At 41.3% G+C, this 15,926-nt stretch overlaps 1 protein-coding gene across 4 annotated transcripts in view; it reads left to right on the top strand.

Annotated features, from left to right (window-relative positions):
• Window positions 1-779: 779 nt before the first annotated feature.
• CDON (cell adhesion associated, oncogene regulated) overlaps window positions 780-15,926 on the top strand; it is a 97,789-nt gene continuing 82,642 nt past the window's right edge. The window contains exon 1 of one of the 4 annotated variants that reach the window (XM_073903946.1): window positions 780-989. The gene's annotated coding sequence lies outside the window, so the exon portion shown is untranslated. Of the gene's footprint in view, window positions 1,020-4,103; window positions 4,339-7,665; window positions 7,820-15,926 lie in introns of those variants that run through there. The other 3 variants (XM_073903942.1, XM_073903945.1, XM_073903947.1) reach the window with 3 other exon arrangements.

The raw sequence follows: 15,926 nt of genomic DNA, 5'->3' as shown, positions 1-15,926 counted from the left end.
AGCTTGACCAGGTGACCCTGAGCCTCTCCTGGTCTCTGAGCTTTGTTACCCGCTCGCGTGTATGTGAATGCAGGGCGGGATGGAGCGGTCTAAGAAACTAAACACTGAAAGTGCTGGAAAGGCTCAGGAGCCACAAGCGGCGGGAAGCTGGAACCAAGAAGGCAGAGACTAGGTCGAAGCCAAGAGAAGGGCTGACCTCGCCGGCTCCACGGAGAACTTAGGTAGCGGCGCGAGGGGCGGGGCCGGGGCGGGGCCGGGGCGGGGGCAAACAGGGGAGCGTGAAGACCATTTGCGGACCGGCCACAAATGCCGCCTCTCCGGGGGAAGCAAGTTGAGGAGAGAGTGAGCGCAGGCACTGTGGAGTCTCCGTGAGTTGCTAAGGCAGCTCATCCTCATTATCCTAAACCAAAGCAGAGCCCGTACTCGACTTTCCTGGGGCGGCTTTCCCGTAGAGCAAGCAGGAAGGGGACTGGGAGAAGCTCCTGCACGGAGCGCCCCCCTTCCTCCCCGCAGATTGGTATGGCCCATACCCCCGCCGCTGATCTGGCAGGCTGCGCGCGCACCCTCCGGCGGGGCGCGGGCCGGCGGGGCGCTGCGGCCGCTGCGGCCTCTGCGGCCCGGTTCCCTCCTCCTGCTCCTCGCGTGCTCCTCGCTGGCCCAGCGCCCGCCGGTGACGCGCCCGCGCGCCTTGGCGGAGAGGAGCGCGGCCGCGGGGGCGCGCCCCGGTGGCTCCGCCCCCCCCAGCTCCCCTCCCCTGAGTCCCGGGTGCCCGGCTCGCGCGGCTCGGTGCGAGGAGAGCGGGGACCTCGCGCCAGCCCGCCCGCCCGCCCCTGCGTCCCCGCCCTGGCGTGCGAGGCGCCGCGCCCTCCTGCTGCACTGCTCGGTGCATGGAGGGGCCCGTTCGGATCGCAGCCGCCGCCGCCGTAGCCGCCGCCAGCGCGCGGGGGATGACCTGGGGGTGGCTTTCGGAGCCGGCTGCCGCGCAGGAGGTCCGGGGACTGAGTCTGCCCCGCCGAGAGGTGCGGGGGTGGGCCCGCCGCAGGATCGGAGGGAGGGGTGGTCCAGGGACCCCGGGCTTGGGGGCCACGCGGCTTGGGCGCGGGAGGTCCGCGGGAGGGCAGGCCGGCGCGCCCCAGAGGGCGTGGGGGTCCCGGGCTGCGTGCGGGGTCTGGGAAGAGCAGCTGACGGATGCCCAGCGGGGGAGCACCGCCGTTCCGCGTCCTCGGGGATTCTGAGCCACCTCGTGGGAGGAGGCGGGGTGAGGTGTCAGTAACACGATTAAATCTCTTTGACCATGATCCGCCGGGGCAGGTGAGATCCAGGGGCTCCGGCACGTTTTCCCAAGGGAGCGGGGTCCCTCGCCTCTCAACCTCCATCCCGCGGAGCGCCCGCGAGAGACAGTGATTTATGTGTAGGGAGAAGCAAGAGAAATTTCCTGCACAATGTATCTTTCTCTGCCTTCACAGACTCAGTGACTTCCCAGCCCCAGGGAGTGTATTTTTCCTTCTGCTCTGTAAAGCTTTCTGTGGATTGCATTATCATTTGCTAAATACATTAGAGCTCGCTATTTATTTCGGTCTGCAGCTTACAGACCTTTGTTGCTTTCTCTCCACATCTAGGGATTTCAGTAATAAATCACTGAGGAGGATAGATAGACTCTCTCGTCCTTGCCTTCATTGTTCTCCCTAACCCCACCAAATCAGGTCGGAAGGCTTTCCAAAAGGACCTCTTCTCCAGAATGCCTGCCTTTCCTAGTCAGGACTATCAGAAGGTGGCAGGTGCTTTAAGGGCAGGCTGCTTTCCAATTGAGATCTAGAATTTAGGGAACATCGTTAACAGAAAGTAAGCCCCTGTGTCCTAAAACAAACTCCAAGAAACAGAAAATTGAACCAAAAGCTAACATGAGATTCATTCTCAGGGCAGCGGCCCCCAAAATGAAAGAGGCCAGTTCTTGTTTCCATGCCTCACTGATACCATTGCCCTCCGACTCCCAGCTGACGCTTGGCATACCTGAAGGGCAGTGTCAAGGAGGAAAAGGTAGGGAGGGGAGCTGGAAAACGAGTGGGTTTATTCTCAGTGTAATTCTAAGCATTCTATGACATTTTATAGCTCATTTAAAAAAAAAGTCTGTTTTAGCTGAAGATGGGGGCGTTGTTCAACTTTTAGGACAAGATGAAAGAAAAAAATTTCTGGAAATTTTAAATTAGTGCTTAACTAGAGAGCATTCTTAGGAACCCAGAGAGGCACCAAATACTGTAGTTTCTGTTATGCACATGTTGAAATAAACTGCCTCATACTTTAAGTTATATGAGAAGGATGGAGAAAACCTGTTTCATTTTGTAAAGACGTGCCCTGGGTGTGTGCTTGGCAGTGGATAGAGCAGAAACATTTATATTTCTGTAAAAAACACACAAGTGTATATTGTTTAACTTTCATGCAAAAACTCAGATATAGTATTTGGAAATCTGTCTTTGTTTGACTAGTTTAGTCAACCAGGAAAATCAGTTACTAGAAGTACTGTGCTATTGTTTGTGTAGTAACTCACTTGGGATGCTTTGATTGATTGCTATGGTTCTCATCAACCTCCTCTTGTATGGAAAGTACTTAAACAGCTCTGACTCTCAAGCGGGGAAGTACAAAAAACCCTTAGGACTTGGAGCATACTGATCTAGCTTGTGTAGGTTGGCTTCTAAATCAATCTTACCCTTTGCCGTCTTTGCAAGACAGGAATTAAGTTCACTTGAAGATAGGGACCCCCCCGCGGCCCCCCCCCCCATCAGCAAGGTATATATAGAGATGGAGGCTTTGTATGGGAATAGAAACGTCTGTCATGGGGCTCTGCTCTAAAGAGGTCAGGTAAAATTTGTTGACTAGTTCTCCTGCTTTTCTGTTTTCCACTTGGCCCTTATGCTCTCATAACTTTCTAGATGATCTCATGTATGGGTTTGTCAAAATATAAGTTGAAGTAAACATTTTCTTCTCTAGGAATGTTTCTTTTGCACAAATTTAGACCAAAAATTGGTGATTGTCTCTAAGCATATCCTGGGGAAATGATTTCAGGAATTCAACAGTATCTTAGTGAAATTAGGCTGGGATAGGACATTAAAAATAACTAATTGAAAAACTGGTTGTTTATGACATGTAATGACATTAGCTATGGCCTTGTAAATAGCATTTGTACTATGTAGAAGACTAGATAAGAGCACATCAGAAGAGCAGATGAGTTGTCTACGCAGGTAGTCTTTCTTTAGATATATGATCTTACTACTTAATAGGAACTAATTAGATTAGAAAGAGAATTTGGAGTCTGGTTGCTAAATAGATTGCTTTGAAGGACTTGATTTTATGGTGATCTTTGATGAGTGCTTCCCCCCCCCGAAGTTTTATTAACTTTGATTGAATTAGAGAATGTTTTATTGTTTTTATTCAAGATTTTATATTGCATGTAAGCATTCCATTTATAAACATTCCATTTATAAATTTTTGTTTTGTATATGGCACTAATTCATTTTTAAGAGACTGAGGAGAAGGGCTTTGATTCTTCTCAATTAAAATTAAAAGATGGTATACGGAATATCCTTCATGTCATTTTAAAACTATTGGATTACAGTTAAGTGAAAAACTGGTTTGTTGATTTGTTTTTTTTTTTTTTAAACCTTCAAGTTTTTCGTCATTGTGCTCTTTCCCCCATTGTCAGGCTTAAAACATACAGTATCATTGTCATCTGTCCTCTGAATAATGGTCCTGAGGTGATATTATTAATGTGGCTTTTTAAAATCAAACTAATTATACTTGCCTAAAAGAGCCACATGTGTGTGATTCTAGCTTCCTGGTGCCTTTTGAGAGCCGGGGAGACAAGCTAGTGAATAGAGCTGAAAATTCATTCTGTATTTGATTAAATGGAACAGACTCGCAGCTCCTTACCCCAGCAGGGGCTATGAGATCTCTTGATCCCCGAAGCGGCTCCAGGACCCTGGGAATTCCATTAGCGAGCACCTGAGGAATTTCTGCCCTGCAGTGCCTTTTTTGTATGTGTGTATGTGTGTGTGTGGAGAGGGAGTGGAGCTGAGCGGTGATGGGGCGGTGGAGGGAGGGGGTGGAGAGAGGCTACATTAGAAGACTCCATATGTTAGCAGATCTAAAATCAAGGCATGACTTAACAGCTTATCTTGTAAGAGAAAAGCCCAACCCCAAGGCAGATTGCTAGTCAGGACTTTCTTCCAAGCAGGACTGTGTGGGGATGTGTTTTTAGCACTGAACCGAGCGCCACTGTAAAGTACAGAAAGTCGCTTCTCTGCTTTCCCTCTCAAGCACAAGCATATACACGTTGCAGCCTTGGTAAGTTTTCTCTGAATGATCTTTTGATAAATATGTAAAATTGTGTTACAGTTTGGTCTTGCCTGGAAGGACCAATGTATTGTTCTAATAACTTTTTAAACTGAGAGCAAAATCAGACTTTTATGGGAAGCCAGTTCTTTGCAGAGATGAAATGCTCATTTGGACAGGCATATTTTAGTGTGCTCTTTTGTTTTTATATGATTTCATTGCATTCTTGTTACATTATTACAGAATTTAAATTCATGGAGGATATATGTTTCTTTCCTGTTGTCTTTTTGAGAGTTCTGATTTCTAGTATCTTTTAAGGCATTGCTTTGCAGACTTGCTAGCAGCTGCAAGTAAATGAAAATATATCTACCAAAAATATTCTGTAAAATCTTGGGAGCAAAATTTTTGAGAAACATGAGTGTGTCTTCCTTCCCTGCCCGCCTCCCCCCCTTACCTCCCCCGCCACAGCTGGCCCAAATAATTTTTGGGTCCAAACATTTTTTGGGATATTAGTCCAGTTTGTTGCTTGTGTACTTTTCCAGGAGGAGCAGTTCTGAATCTTGGATGGTATCGTTAATTGATTTTCATATTCCCAGAAGAGTTAAACATGAACGTGAATTCCAGTGCTAGTTTTCAACTGATGCAGAATGCTGTAGCTTATTCGGTGGTTAATTTGATATATTTTGTTCCTGATTAAAATCATGTCCTGTCACAGTGCTTTCCATCCTACCACCATGTAGTCCTCTCCCAGATTCTCCTCACAATACAGAGTGTTGGGAAAATAAAGAAGCCTTTTAGAGACTACGTTTAAGTCTTTCCCACCTTAATCCTGGGTATCCCTTCTCTAGCACAGCCACATTGAAAGGACTCTTGAATGAATTGGAGTAAACACTAAAGTCAGCAGTGTGCTTGTCTTGGTTCACAGTTGTTCAGACTTTTTTTTGCCATGTGATATATTTTGATGGCCAGAGATCATAAAAAAAAAAAAAACTACCCCAAAACACATTTTGTTCTGCTACATATCAGTTGGAATGTGAGTAGGGACTTCAGTTCTGGAGAGCCAGCGATGTGCCTTTCAATCACAGAATGAAGGAACGGTGAAGTCCCTTGTATCCAGATTCGGAGGGGAAAGAAATAGCCTGGTTATATGACTGAACTGAGATACATTCTGCTTTCTGTTTTGTTGCTGACAACCGCCTGGTCGGTTTTATTTTTAGATTACCGTACTACAAACAGAATGAAAAAGTTGACACATAAAGCTTGCTTTTCAGGTACATATTCTTGTTAGAGACCGGCTCACCTTTTTTTTTTTTTTTTTTTTTTAACGTGAGCCGGGGCTTGACCGAAATCTTGGTTTACTCATCTATAAAATGGGGATAACAATAATATCTCTTAACACTGTTGTGGGGACTCCATGGGATAATGAAAGTAAATTGCTTGGATATACTAAAACGTCTCAGGGTTAGCTACTGTTACTTTTAGTAACTCCTCCCATACACATTAGTCTATTACTTTGATCCAGAGTAGTTTCTTTTTCTTTTCTTTTCTTTTTTTTTTTTCAGAGTAGTTTCTTTAAAGTACTAACTAGTAAGGAATTCTCAGAAGTAGTGGTTTAGAGTGGTTTACACTGCTAGAGTTGTAGTAGGCTACCATTTTCTTAATTTTGCAGTTGAACTGAAAAGGCACGTGGAAACAGTGTTGCATTTCTATAATTGATTGTGTAAGAATGTACATGAGTGTACAGTTAATGTACACTAAGCGAACAGCTAGATGAAGTTTTACATATGCACATATGTGTGGTAACTGTTACCCAGATCAGGATCTAGAGTATTTCTTTCACCTCGGAAGGCTCCTTGATGCCCCTTCCCCGACTAACTTAGGACTGCCACCACTGTTCTAACTAGTCTCACCATACATTAGTTTGGCCTGTTCTCAAACTATGTTTATAAAAATGGATTCATATGGTATATACTCTTTTATATCTGCTTTCTCGCACTGCTCATTATGTCTACGAGATTCATCTATGTTACTGTGTATGGTAGTAATTTGTGCTTTTTAAATTGTTATAGCATCTTTGGTGTGTTTTGAAATTTGTAGTAGTTCATTTTATTGGCACATTGGGTATGTGGCTGTGGGAAAAAAAAGAAAATAGCACCTCTCCCTAAATTATTTGACAATCAGATCCTAGTGGCTAGCTTAGAAAAATTACCATGACCTTATTTTTGTACATAAAATTGGGTGAAGGTAATATAATCACTCTTAGTCACAATTAACATAAAGCAAATCCATTGATAAGTGTATTCTTTTGTGTGTATGTGTTTTATTTTTTAATTTTTTGTTTTTAATTTTATTTTTTTGAGAGAAAGTGTGTGTGAGTGGGGAGGGGGAGGGGCAGAGGGAAAGGAGAGGGAATCTTAGGCTCCACACTCAGCTCAGAGCCTGACACGGGGCTTGATCTCAAGACCCTGAGATCGCAACCTGAGCTGAAATGAAGAGTTGAACACTTAACCAACTGACCCACCTAGGCGCCCCTTGTGTGTGTGTCTTTTTTAGAAGGGAAGGAAGAGACCCTCAAAGCAGAGAAGAAGGACCACCTAAGGTAGCTTATATCTTTCGTGCTTAGCATTTAATCCATAATCAATACTTAGAAATGTACAGAAGAAACCACTAGCCCGGCATTAGCGTGATACTCTTTTAGAAGAAAACAGAGCAACACAATATTCTTAAAAAAAACAAAACAAAACAAAACAAAAACCCCAAATGGAAGAAAGTAGAGCTAAGATGTTGTTATGCTATGGAAAAATTTTGAAGAACAGGACTGTACCCCCCTTCAGGGAGAAGGTTTTGGCTTCTTATTTGCTGTCAGACAATGCCTGTGTGTTTAAAATTTCTGTCCGTGTTGTTGGAATTCCCTAATGTGCTAAATAAAATTTATTTCACCAAACAGTGAAACAAGAAAACGAGGTGATGTCACTGAATTAGAAGGCCGCTTGTTTGTTTCTTAAATTTTGGAGGGGGTTGTGGTTGAGGTGAATAGCTTGTATTTCTGTTTTTGGAAATGCGGAGGAAGGATTTTCTGGATGTTCTGCTTGAACATAAGCCACTTCTCTCTCAGGAGACATTGTATTTTTCAGCTCTTGTAATTTTATTAAATCTTATTATTTCGTACTCCTTGACATGAGGTCATTCTTCACATACAGCCGTGTGCAAGGATGGGTTCCCCTGGATTCCAGAGAGGCAAGTTGTCCCCTTTTCTTCTTAAATCAGACCACCAGTGGCCCAGATTTCAGGGGGGTGGGGAGAGTTGAAATAGTGATATATGATTCATCTTTTGTCCCGTAGGGGCACTCAAAAGATGCAGATCTTGGTTCAAAAGAAGGAAGAACTGTGACAAATAGTACTGCCTCATGATAGAAAATGCTCTTTTGAGGGGACATGAGCTCCTATTACTAGACATTTGCTGAAGACACTGTGGAAGCGATCTCTTCCTTGGGTGAGAGATTGAACCACGTGACCTCTAATGGCCCTTACAGTACTAAGACTCCATGGAATGGTCTTTTCTGAAGGAGTGATTCTACATTAACCCATCCATGTGTAATTTTAGAGGGAGAAAAATGTGTTACAAATTTCCAAACAGCCACTGAAGAAATAAATTTTCTCAAACCAACCCTAGTTTAAAGTTGAGGATTGCCTCTACTTGTCGGCTCTTTTCACTTTAAATGTAATTCTTTCTTTGTCACTAATAAGTAAATGTCAAGTATCCTTTTTCTTACCTAAAGAGAAATAAGGACATTTCCAGTATTCTAAGTATGTAAGTGTCAGAAATGGTAGTGCTTTACAAGGATAGTATTTGCTTCCTTTTTATGGAGGGGCACGTCTGAGGATTTCCTTGAGGCCATCCACTAGCCCAGTTATTTCTTCACTCCTACAACAAATGTACAGTCAAAAATGAAGAAATATATGTCTTTGCTCTCTGCCTTGTCTCCTCCACCCTACTTTTCTATACTTGAATTTTGGGGGAAAGGCCAATATTAGTGACTTATCCCATCAATAGAACTATATTTGGGACATTTTCTGAGACCCATAGTTATTTAATCCAACCATGTACACATCTTATATCTGTAAATAGATGTTAATAATTGATATTTAGAATGATTAAAGGGAGTGTAGAATCCTGAATCACCAAAATAGTGATTTTGGTCACTAAAACCAATTTTATTTTATAAAGCAGCGAAGTATAGTAGATTGAGTTTTTACGGTTTTGTGTTTATGTCCACGCGTAAACCATTCCCTCCCTGGCTCTAAGCAGGTCTCTCTCATCTCTTCTCTGTTACCGCTACCTTTTACCCCTCCAGCCTCCAGCATTCTTTTTAAAATTTGGGAGAGGGATGAGAGGAGATTCAGAATGAGAGACAAAAAAAAAAAAAAAAAAAAAAAAATCAGTGATTCTGCATGTCAAGCACAGCTTCAAATAATGAAGAAAATGCTTTAGAGAAAAAATAGTTAAATGTCACATTATTATTGGAATTCATGCATGATGTTTTCACAATTTTATTTTTTTCTTTAAATTTTTTTTTTCTTCTTAGGGGGATAGGGGGTTGGGTTAGCCCGGTGATGGGTATCAAGGAGGGCTCATATTGCATGGAGCACTGGGTGTTATACGCAAACAATGAATCATGGAACACTGCATCAAAAGCTAATGGTGTAATGTATGGTGACTAACATAATAAAATAAAATTTTAAAAAATGGAAAAATTTTTTTCTTTTTAAAATTGTAAATGGATGAAGTTTTAAACAATTTTTTTATATTTAAAATGTGTATTTTTCTTCTGTGCAACATTTGGTGTCTAGAGAGCTGATGTCAAGTCCTGGCTGTTTTTAAAATACTCAGCATTGCAGGTGTTTCTTGGATATATATGTACTAAAAAGTGCATTCTGGCTTCTGTCTCTTGTCAGGAAAATGCCTGACAGTTATTGGCTTTTTATGGTATCAGTAAAAGTAATTAGTATTCTCTATTTTACTATAATTTGATATCTGTTCAATGAGTAATTGTACACACTGCCTGGTTGGAGGTAAATTTGGCAAGGGGGACAAATGTTTAATGGATAAAATACTACTTTTATCAGGCCATGAAATTACTGTAGTGACATCAGAACTTGGCAGCCTCTTTTATGACAATAAAAACAAAAATAGCATCATAAGCTAGGGATAAGACATTTTTCTTGTCCATGTATTTTGGCTTATTTTCATGGTTCTGGCCTCAGGGTATGTGTATAACAACACAGTGAGTAACAGGCAATAAGAATTAGGGAGTGAACGTAGTTTCAGCTGAAACGGACATGCTGTTTATCACTCACCTCGGTTTTAGTCACTTAAACTGTTCCTTTCAGTTTGGTGACTAGGAGAACGTGAGGGTGGGAATGAAGAATCCTCATCCATAAAGTGGAGTTAACTTCATTATCTGGCATGATATGACCTCGCTTGCAATATGTTGAAAAAGTTTGATGATTGGCTTATAAAATCGTCATGTGATGGTGAATGGGTGTCATTACAAATGCGACAGTAAAGTTTTGTAGAAAAGGTGCTATTTAATCCTTTTTATAATCACCCCTAAAATAACGTCGTGTTACCAGTTAATTCAGTTTGATTGAATATAGTGTTTCCTCCTGCCTGTTCTACCCTATTCACTCTTGCTGTGAAATTAGATTTTTAGATGTTACCATGATTCTTTTTTAAAGATTTATTTATTTGAGAGAGCAGGGCCAGGGGGCAGAGAGGGAGGAAGAGGGAGAAGCAGCCTCACACTGAGTGCAGAGCCCCATGAGGGGCTCAATCTCGGGACCCTGAGATCAGGACCTGAGCCAAAACCAAGAGGAGGACACTGACCGGACCACACCACCCAGGTGCCTCAGATGTTACCATGATTTAATGATAGCTCATATACCAGGATTTCAGTTTGGTGTCCAGGCATCTGAGCAGTAAGTCCAGTAGATCCAGAGATTACTAAATACTGAGAAGATACTTTCATTGTTCTTGATAGACGATTCAGCTCTTGAGTAGAACCATACTAAAGTCTAACTACTGCGTTCTTTCCATGATTTACCTTGTGGGTTCATCTTACTATGATCACCTTTTTAAACAAGCTCACTTTATTTCTTCCATTAAATCTTGGATGTTCATCCAAGATGGAATTAGGGATTTCATTTTACAGTAAGGAGGACTATAAAATTCTGATGGGTTAAAGTATATTTCAAAACTAATTTTTTTAAAGATTTATTTATTAGAGAGAGAGAGAGAGTGTGTGCAAACAGAGGGACAGGGAGAAGCAGGCTCCCCGCTGAGCAGGGAGCCCCATGCGGGGCTCGATCCCAGGATCCCGGGATCATGACCTGAGCCGAAGGCAGACGCTTAACTGACTGAGCCACCCAGGTGCCCCCAAACCTGATTCTAAGTAGATACTTCTACTTAACATGTTTTCAAGTCATATTATAGTTAGATTAGAATGGTTCTGATCTCTTCATCCAATCTTTTGATTCCTATTTATTGATGGTTAGGCATATTTTCTTTTTTTATGGTCAAATCCTTTTTGAGATTAAAATAAAGACATCAAAATTCTACCCTGAATTTCTAATTCCAAGCTCTAGTCATCATGTTTTAGATTTGTGTTTTAGTGGGATTTCTCTTTTAAAAGAAATTGCAATACTCATGTTTTGACTATAGACCTATATAGGTCTTTCATATAATTTTCATCATACATTTTAGAGCTGATTTTTTTTTTTAATCCCATGGCTAACTAAAGCCAATTTTGAGTCATTATAAGATGGGTTGTTAACTGTTGTCTCCTATTAGGCTAGCAAACACAGTTGTCATTATTTGTTACTTCTTTTGTGTTTGAGGATGCATTTTAAAAGAGCTATTGTCGTAGTGGTTAGGTCTTAAAATAATTTCACATTTGTTATTATGCCAGCAGACACAGTCGGGTTTTTAATCATGCAATACAGCTTGTGCAGAGATTGATATCAGCATTTTGTGGCATCAAGTAAATTTTAGCTCTGGGATTTGACTACATACATCTTACTGTTGTCAGTTGGGGTTCTTATAACCAGCTCCCAAAGTGGGTTTCTAAATGTGACCCTTCTAAGTCTAGGCTGTATCCCACCCCACACATTTTGGGATCTCTCTTTGAGGTAGGAGATAATCAGGGAAAAGATAAGGAAATGATTAACCCTGTAAGACAAAGATCAGATGCGTGTTTTCTTAGCTAGTTGTACATAGATACAGAATACTTAATTAGTTGTGATCACAGATGTCAGCTGGTAATGGAATCAGGTCAACAGGCACCACCCGTCGAACAAACTCCTGAGGCCTTCAACACACTAGAAAGAGAAACTCAGTTTTGAGTTTTTCATTCATTTCTGCAATTAAGACTTTTTCCCCCTTCATGCGGAAATGTGAGCCTTCTGGCAAAAAATCCTTCCACTTGACATTTAGTAGGCAAACGAAGTCCCCATTTACTTGTAAAAGTTCCTTCTAATTCACTGAGAAAAACTAACTTCTTTTGGGTCTGATTTACCTGGAGTGAATGTACGGCCTGTGTACTGGGGCAATTTAACAATAAGGAATGTGGTGACGAAGGACTGGCGTCTTGCTTTTGCAGACCGGGACCCTCTGTTTGGGTGCCCTGCGGACGCACAAGAGTGGTGCCTCCAGAGGACTGGGAAAGCAAAGGACTGCCCTGTCTGGGGTTGCATGCACAGGCGGGCGTCGGCAGAACCATCACACCCCTGCCCCGTGCTCACTTAGCTCCTTGCAGGGGAGTGGCGCGTTCCAGCAATTACGACTCCTGTCTTGTCCTTTTTATTGCACACACAGAATAATTTTCTCCCGTTTCTGATGGTGATCATTTCTTAAATAACTTTTATACAGCCCTTTGTACTTTGCAGAGTGTTTTACAGTTCTGGTGTGTGTTTGCTTTTCAGCTTAAATATATGAGGTAGTAAAGTTTTCATGAGAATGGAAACCATGAAGACAATATGCGATTGAGCGTTAGTATCAGATATGGGAGTTTTAATGTAGGTCAAAGTTAGATGATCTTTAAAATCTCTTGGATGTTGGGAAAAGAGGTTCTTTGAAACTGTAGTCTTTCTTTTAAAGCCTAAAGTAGGTTATAATTGCATACTTGTCTGTGCTTAGGAATAGAATAAAATACTTCTAAATTGGTTATTTTTTTTCTCTTTTACATTTCTCAGCCACAGACCCTGTGTTATACATTCTATTGACCTAAGGGAAGTAATGGAAGTGAATTTTGCCTAAGGTAAAAATGGATTTCCTGGTGTCTTGGATTTTTAAACTCTTTCCTTTACAGAGGTCACTATTTTTATTTCTAGCCAGAGACCCTTGCTTTCTAGCACATTTCTTTAGAGCAGGTACTTGGGTACTTAGAAATTCTGTAATAGAATGTCCCAGCTGAAAATGAAGTTTGAAAGCCCTTTCCAGTTCCATGTAAAGTAAGCAAAATAGCAAAGGGAGCTTTTTAGAAATAAATCTCATTTTATATTTGGGTCTTTGATTATGGAATGAGTATAAACTCTAAATTGATATGCTCTTTCTCTTAACAATTGTTCCACGATACCCCTGTATCCAAAACATGACGGATGATATCGAGACATAATTTGGTTTTCATTTCTTGGATATGTAGGAAAATGAATTCACGCTTTGCAGTTTTAAGTGAGCCTTTTAATGTTGTTTTGGTCAGTTGTTATTTCCCTTTCATTTTATATCACTGTATCATGTTGTCTAAAACAAATATTAAATGCCAAGGCGTTTAGTGACAGCCAATTTGTGTCATTTCGGTGAAAATCAAACCGGTTGTTACTACTGAATGAAATGGTTTAAAAATGGTTTTGATGACCAGATTGAGAAGGAAAGAAGAAACATAGATATTCCTAAAGGCAAATCTTGCCCCTCCTCCTTCATTGGAGTGAAGAGTGAGTTGTAATACCAACAGAGACCAGCTCCCAGTAAGAGGTGTGAGGCTGTTTATTTTCACTCTGGAGATGTATATACTACAGAAGGAAAACTCTGGCCTCGCTTAACCTAAGCAAGTCATTACTTATCTACAATCTGGCAAGCAATTTGATTAAAGTTGACAGAGCTCATATAATATCAGAACCAGGCCCTCTTAATGATTGATGAAGCTTGTCTGTAAGCCTTTTTTTTTTTTTAAAGGAGAAAAACTGAACAAGAATGAATACTTGTTCAGATCTCTAATTACCAAGTATAAGCCAAGTCTATCATGTAGTTTTGTCTATAGCGATTAATATGTATTAATTTGTATGTTTTTTTAGTAATGATTAAATGGCTTCAAAATAATATTTTTCTGTCAGCAGGTTAATTTGGCTTTTACATGATTAAATTCTTGAAATTTTAGAGTTCCTGCCTCATATTTTTAACATCTTTTAAATGTAGTTTTCTTTGATGTTTCCTTGATATTCTTTTTTTTTTTAAGATTTTATTTATTTATTTGACAGAGATAGCGAGAGCAGGAACACAAGCAGTGGGAGTGGGAAAGGGAGAGCAGGCTTCCCGCCCAGGAGGGAGCCCGATGTGGGGCCCGATCCCAGGACCTTGGGATCGTGACCTGAGCAGAAGGTAGCCGCCGCTTGACCGACTGAGCCACCCAGGTGCCCTGTTTCTTTGATATTCTTTAGTGGAAGTTTTAACCAATAAAGAATTTTCCTCTTTGTTCTCTTATGAAATTGAGTTATTTGAAAAAGTTTTTGGCTTTAATTTTAATTTTTTTCAACCCTTTGCTAACTGTACGAAAATAGTTTGGACAATTGTCATAGCATATTTGGGCCATGGAGTGTTGTGGTTCATTTCTTTGTTGCGTTGTTTCCTCTCATTCCCAACAGATTGATAGTAAGTGTGACTTGAATGTGCCCAATGTTCTTGAGATGCTTTAAACCAAGATTCTACATACGGTCTAGTCATTCATAGGCTGCCTAGTCAGTATTGGACTGCCAGACACCTCCCCCATCCCTACACCTTGTTTTAAGTAAACTTAGCATGTGCAATTTCCAGATTAATGAAACAGCTGAATTGAGAGTGAATTAGTTTTTTGTAAATGGAATTTTCTTAATCTGGGAATTTTCAGGCATTGTATCGTAAAGGTTTGGATGAGGGTAAGCTCAAGAGTGTGAGTACCTGGTGTCAAAGCCAGATTCTTCTATAGTCTCATGACATAGCCTCCCTCTGCTTCAGTTTCTTCACCTGTATAATGGGAATGAATGAAAGCTCATCAGGCTCTTGGGCTCTGTCATTTAGTGTTCAGACCCTGTGATCACTGTGTGGTAGGTGCTCCTGGAGGGTGAGAGTTGCTATTCTGATAGAATTGCTGTCTCTGAGATGGGGGTTTATATCCACAAAATAGGATGTTATTGTGACATCGCTGAATTAGACTGTTGAATCAAAATCAAATGAGTGGAGATTAAACTATGCGGAGCTACAAATGTGGGAATAAGCTAGAACTAATGATATGTTTCTGGTTTTGGATTGGTTAGAACCTGGTGCATAGCGAAGGTTAGAACCTGTTACGTAGCAAAGAAAGCTAACGGGGAACTTTTGGGTAAATTTCTGTGATTCTCCAAATAACTGCATGCCATTTGACTTTCTTGCTCCACATGTTCAATTTTGTGACTTTGTGATCTCCCCTTTCCCCTTCCTATATCCCCAAACTCAGTATAAATAAACTTAGAAGTTTAATACCGGGAAAATAAAATTCACTTTGTGAGAGATGTACTTCATACCTACCCTTTTTGACATGTTCTTAGAAGCAAGGGCTACCTGTCCTTGGAACCCTTTGCTAACTTCTCTCTTGATAATTTCTCCAACAAGTGTTGTCATCTAAGGGAAATCCCAGTGCTTTCTGGAATTCTTATATGTCTACTGAATGAGCTTGAATCTTATGTCCTTTTACATTTCTTTTCTTTTGGGCTACATGTGGTCAGAACAGATAAACCCTTCACTGGGATTGGTAGCATCAATGACCGCCAATAAAGTGCCATTCCCAAGTTGTTTCCAGAGAAGAGATAGGATAGACGTGGGAGCATCAGATGCAGATGTTTGACTTGGAGTTGGGCCAGTTATGCACACTGTTGTCAGCCCCACCCAGCAACTCCCCTGTTTTGTTTCTGGCTCGCCAAGGTCAATATGTTGCCCTCAAGTGTGGAGGGGCATCCAAAGAAGGAGTTGTAGAATCAGTTAGGTGTTGAGGATTCCATCTGTTTCTTTTACCCCACAGGTTGGCCTCATTATTGGATTTTTATCCCTGGAATCTGGGTTTCCAGGGAAGCACAGTAATGTTTGTAGTGATACTGAACGTGTTTGCAGGAGAAAACATCATGCCACAACTGCAAATGCACAGACTTAAAATATTCCTTCTGGGACCTGTAACGTAGAGGATAAAGCTTGATTGTATTGCATTTATAGTGTTCTTAGGGTAGTGGTCTTGGTGGCTATGGAGGTAGGTAGCATTTATAGAATTCTTTTAACTGTTTTGATTTGGGGGACTGTGAATCTTGTGTTTGAAACTATAATT

The sequence above is a fragment of the Callorhinus ursinus genome, unplaced genomic scaffold, assembly GCF_003265705.2.
Source record: "Callorhinus ursinus isolate GAN/ISIS: 27379988/994484 unplaced genomic scaffold, GSC_fseal_2.0 scaffold19, whole genome shotgun sequence".
Classification (NCBI taxonomy): domain Eukaryota; kingdom Metazoa; phylum Chordata; class Mammalia; order Carnivora; family Otariidae; genus Callorhinus; species Callorhinus ursinus.
The sequence above is the reverse complement of the archived record's forward strand: the minus strand, read 5'-3'. Positions and strand labels throughout refer to the sequence as shown.